This window comes from Elephas maximus, chromosome 7, assembly GCF_024166365.1.
Source record: "Elephas maximus indicus isolate mEleMax1 chromosome 7, mEleMax1 primary haplotype, whole genome shotgun sequence".
In the NCBI taxonomy this organism is placed as follows: Eukaryota; Metazoa; Chordata; class Mammalia; order Proboscidea; family Elephantidae; genus Elephas; species Elephas maximus.
This window is the reverse complement of record NC_064825.1, coordinates 81,144,469-81,150,372: the sequence shown is the minus strand read 5'-3', so window position 1 is coordinate 81,150,372 and position 5,904 is coordinate 81,144,469.

Sequence of the window (5,904 nt, the reverse complement as noted above, 5' to 3'; positions counted from 1 at the left end):
AACCACCAATGAACATTTGTCTCTACATATATCTATTCTTGTCTTATTTTTATATCTATTGTTGTCTTATTATAATAGATTGATAATAACAATGTTTGTCTTTATGCACCTGACTTATTTCCCTTAGCATTATGCCCTCTAGGCCTATCCATGTTATAATATGTTTCATGAACTCATCCTTGTTCTTTATGGTTGGCTAGTATTCCGTTGTATGTATGTTCCACAATCTGCTTATCCTTTCATCTTTGATGGGTGTTTGGTTGCTTCCCTTTATTTGCTACTGTGAATAAAGCAGCAATGAACATAGGTGTGCATGTGCATGTGCCTGTTCCTGTCATCATTTTTAGGTTTCTAGGGTATCCTTGGAAATTCTATTCTGCTGTATATAGTTGCTATGAATCGGAATTGACTTGATGGCAACAGATTTGGTTTGGGTTTTGGTTTAGGGTATATACCTGGAGCCCTGATGTCACAATGGATAAGAGCTTGGCTGCTAACCAAAAGGCTGGCAGTTGAAACCTACCAGCTGCTCCTTAGAAACCCTATGGGCAGTTCTACTCTGTCTTGTAGGGTCACTATGGGTCCATATAGGCGTGACAGCATTGGGTAGGGTTTATACCTAGGAATGGGATTGCTAGATCAGAGAGTAGTTCTATTTCTAGTTTTTTGAGAAAGTGCCATACCGTTTTCCCTAGTGGTTGTACCATTTTACAGTCCCACCAGCAATGGATAAGGCTTCCAATCTTCCTACATCCTTGCCAACATTTATTATTATCTGTTTTGTTTTGTTTTTAAATCATTGCCATTTTAGCCAGGATAAGATGGTATTTCGTTGCAGTTTTGATTTAAATCTCTTGAACAGCTACTGATCATGACCATCTTTTTATATGTTTGTTGGCTGCTTGGATGTCCTCTTTGGTGAAGTTTCAGTTCATGTCCTTTGCACATTTTGTGGTTGGGATTTTTTTGTTGTTGTTGCGTTGTTGCACTTTTCTATTAATTTTAGAGGTTAGGCCCTTATTGAATAAGTTGTTTCTGAGTATTTTTTCCCAGTCTGTAGGTTGTCTATTTACTCTTTTTATAAAGTATTTTGACAAGCATTAAGTTTTTTATTTTTGTGAGGTCGCACCTATTTTGTCTTCTTCTGTTGAACATTTGTTTTAATGTCTGTTATACTATTTTTATAAAAAATTAGGTCCCTAGTTTTACCCCTATGTTTTCTTCCAGGAGTTTTATGGTTTAACATTTAGGTCTTTGATCCATTTTGAGTTAGTTTTTGTGTACAGTGTGAGATATGGGTCCTGTTTCATTTTTCTGCATGTGGATATCCAGCTTTTTATGTACTATTTATTAAAGACACTTTCTGTCCCACTGAATGGGCTTTGACCTTTTGTTGAAAATCAGTTGTCCATAGACGACTGGGTTTTATTCTGAGTTTCCAATTCTACTACACTGTTGTATATGTCTATCATACAGCAGGCTGTCTTGATTACAGTGGCTGTACAGGTTATTCTGATACCGGGGAGTATGAGGCCTTCTGTTTTGTTCTTTTTTCTTCTGTATTGCCTTGGGTATTTGAGTTTCTTACCTTTCCAACTGAAGTTGGTCCTTAGTTTCTCCATTTTAATAAAGAATGTTCTTGGGATTTGTATCAAATTTGTATTGTGTCTATAGGTAACTTTACGTAGTATTGACATTTTCACTGTATCAACTCTTCCAATCCATCAGCACAGGATGTCTTCTCATTTTTGTAGGTCTCTTTTAGTCTCTTGTTGTAGTGTTTTATAATTTTCATTATATAAGTCTTGTATGCTCTTGGTTAGGTTAATTCCCAGGTATGTTATCAGTTTTGGGGCTATTGTAAATGGTATTGTTTTCTTGATTTCTTTTTCAGAGTAGCCTTTGTTAGTGTAGAGGAACCCAACTGATTTTTTGTGTCGATCTTGTATTCTGCAGTGTTGCTAAATTCTTCTCTTCTAGGAGTTTTACTTCGTCCTTTCAGATTTGGATACATTTTATTTCTCTTTCTTTTCTTATCGTTTTGGCTAGGGCTTCTGGTACGATGTTGAATAAGAGTGCTGATAATAGGCATCCTTGTCTCATTCGTGTTCTTAAAGGGAAGGCTCTCAGCCTTTCTCTGTTGAGTATAATGCTGGCTGTTAGCTTTGCATATATGTCCTTAATTATGTTGAGAATTTTCTCTTCTATTCCTATTTTCCTGAGAGTTTTTATCAGGAAAGGGTGTTGAATTTTACTGAATGAATTTTCTGCATGAATTGATAAGATCAGCTGGCTCTTTTCCTTTGTTTTATTTATGAGGTGGTTTATGTTGACTGATTTCTAATGTCGAACCACTCTTGTAATCCTGGTATAAAACCCACTTGATCATGGTGTATTTTTTTTTTTCTTTTTGATATGTTGCTGAAGTCTGTTGGCTAGAATTTTGTTGAAAATTTTTGCATCTGGGTTTATAAGGGATACCCATTGCCATCAAGTTGATTCCAACTCATACCGACCCTATAGGACAGATTGGAATTGCCCCATACATTTCCAAGGAGTGGCTGGTGGATTCAAACTGCCTACCTTTTGGTTAGTAGCCAGACTTTTAGCTACTATTCCACCAGGGGTAAACCCACTGCCATCCAGTCGATTCCGAGTCATAGTGACCCTATAGGACAGAGTAGAACTGTCCCATAGAGTTTCCAAGGAGCGCCTGGTGGATTCAAACTGCTAACATTTTGTTTAGCAGCCGTGGCGCTTAATCACTATGCCACCAGGGTTTCCCCCACCAGGGATATTGGTCTGTAATTTCCTTTTTTTTTTTTTTTTTTTTTTTGTGATGTCTTTGTCTAGTTTAGGTATCAGGGTTATGCTGCCTTCATAGGAAGAGTTCGGTAATGTTCCGTCCTCTTCTATGATTTAGAAGAGATTGAGTAGGATTGGTGTCAACTCTTTTTTGAATGTTTGGTTTAATTCTCCAGTGTAGCCATCTGGTCCTTGGCTTTTTTTGTTGTTGCTGCTGGTGGTTTTTGATGACATCTTCAATCTCTTCTTTTGTCATGGGTCTGTTTAAATTTTCCATCTGCTTGTGTAAGTTTGGGGAGATAGTGTATTTCTAGGAATTCAGCTATTTCATCTAGGTTTTCTAATTTTTTGGAGTACAATTTTTCATACTAATCAGATATGATCTTCTTTGTCTCTTTTGGATCAGTTGTAATGTCACCAATTTCATTTCTTAATTTGGTTATTTACTGTTTTTCTGCTTCAATTATTTCTGCCCTGATCTTTATTGTTTCCTTTTTTCTGGTAGCTTTTGGCTGCTTCTGCTCTTCCTTTTCTATTTTTTAAAGTTCATGTTTTAATTTAATGATTTTAGATTTTTCTTCTTTTTAAGTGTATACATTTACTGCTATATATTTCCCTCTGCATGCTGCTTTTGCTGTGTCCCGAGGATTTGATATGTTGTGTTTTCACTTTCGTTTGATTCTAGGAATTTTTTAACTTCACTTTTGATTTCTTCTATAGCCCAATTGTTTTTTAGTAGTGTATTATTTAATTTCTATAAATTCTTTTCCATATTTTTCCTGTTGTTGATTTCTAGCTTCCTATTGTAATGGTCAGAGAAGGTGGTTTGTATGATTTCAACCTTTTTAAATTTATTGAGACTTGTTTTGTGTCCTAGTATATGGTCTGTTCTGGAAAATGATTCATGTGTGCTGAAAAAGAATGTGCATTTTTTCGATGCTGAGTGAAGTGTTCTACATGTCCATTGGGTCCAACTGGCTTATGGTTTTGTCTAAGTTTTCAATGTCCTTGGTGATATTCTTTTTAGATGTTCTGTGTGTAATTGAAAGTGGTGTGTTGAAGTCCTCTACTATATTGTGAAATTGTATATTTCTCCTTTCATATTAATTAGCATTTGTTTCATGTATTTTGGTGCATTGATGCTACCTGCATATAATGTTATATCTTCTTGCTGGATTGATCCTTTTTATTATTACATAATGTCCTTCTTTATCTCTTGTAAAAGATTTTGATTTAAAGTCTATTTTATCTGATATCAGTATGGCCACCCCTGCTCCTTTTTTGTTTACATGGAGTATTTTTCTCCATCCTTTTATTTTTAGTGTGTTTGTGTCATTCTAAGATATCTTTATTATAGACAGCAAAAGGATGGATCATTTTATTTTTTTTGTACTCCATTCTGCCACTCTCTGCCTTTTGCATGGGACATTTAGACCATTGATATTTAAGGTTATTACTGAAAAAGAAGTGTCTTCCTCGCTTATTTTGCTATTTGTTTTTTTTGAGTGTTTTGTATCTTCTTTGTTTTTTTATTCTGATTTTTCAGTTTTTGTTTGTATTTGGCTGCTTTCTTGTGATGCACCTTTTTCCTTTCTTCTTTCTTTTTTTTCTGAATGTTGTTTTCTTGGCAATTTCTTAGTGGTTACTACATGCATCACATTACAAAATTTACAATTGCAACAATGTTTAACAAAAGAACAACAGTTAGCATACAACCTTAACATGATAAATCTATTCCTGATATGCACCTCCCCCCCCATTTCTGTTGGTGTGTCTCCATTAACACCAATATACAACCTATATTAGATAAGTTTACTTTATTCTTATTTTTTACAGACTTGATGTTGTATTGTTTGCAGGATTTAATTATTGAGTTTATTCCCTGAAGATATCATGTACTTAGTCCTTATGATTGCCCATGTTGTGTGTTTTGGAGATCTCTCTCTCTCTCTATTTATTTTTCCTATGTATAGGTACGAGAATTTATTTAATGTTCTTCCCTTTCCATTTGGAATACTCCCTTGAGTAATACTTGCAAACTAGCCTGGTAGTGGCAAATTCCTAGAGCTTGTTTGTTTGGAAATGTCTTTATTTTCCCCTTATTTTTGAATGACAACTTTGCTGGGTAAAGAATTCTTGGTTGACAATTGTTTTCATATATTTTATATATGTCACTTTACTGTCTTCTGGCCTCTATAGTTTCTAGGGAGACATCTGAACTGATTCTTACGAAAGACACTTGGTATGTTATATTGTGTTTTTTGCTTGCTGCTTTCAGAATTCTCTCCTTGTCTTTGGTTTTCAAGAATTTTATTAGGATATGGCATGGAATTGATCTTTTTGAATCTCTTCTGATTGGTGTTCATGTAGCTTCCTGTATTTGCAGGTGTGGTTCTCTGTTCAGGTCTGAGAAATTCTCTCTGATTATCTCTTGGAAACTGTTTCTATGCCTTTGTATTTGTTATGATGCTCTGTGATTCCAGTAATTCTAATGTTAGGTTTCTTAATTAAATCTTATATTTCCTTTTGGATTTTTCACTTTTCTTTGTTGTTATTTCTCTCGAGACTTGACAAATTCAGTTATTTTGTCTTCTAGTTCATTTATTTTATCTTCTGTCTGTTTGACTCTATTGTTGAGGGTTTCTCTTGCTTTTTCTAATTCAGTCGCTTTATTCTTCAGTTCTGGCAGTTTTTTTTTTTTTTTTTTTTTTTTTTTTTTATGTTTTCAGTTCCTCTCATTTTGTTCCTCCATTTGTTTCCTGATCGCTGCTAGCTCGTTTGCTATGTGCTTTTTGCTTTCTTTAAACATATATAGCACAATAGTCTGGAAATTATTAATTCTTTGTGTTAATCTGGCCTCCATGGGAGAAATTTCTCTTCTTCATGTTTTACTTTTGATTGTTCTGTCTTGTCTTGTGATATTGTGTTTTTTATTGTTTTTTGTTGTTGTTGTTGTTGAACTTGGGCCATTTTGGCCATCTTCTTATTATCACCATAATTTTAATTTTGTATTCTGCTTTTTGTGGGAAAATTTTCTGATTTGGCGCCTTGGTGACACAGTGGCCAAGCACCCAACTCCAACTGAAAGACCGGGGTGCA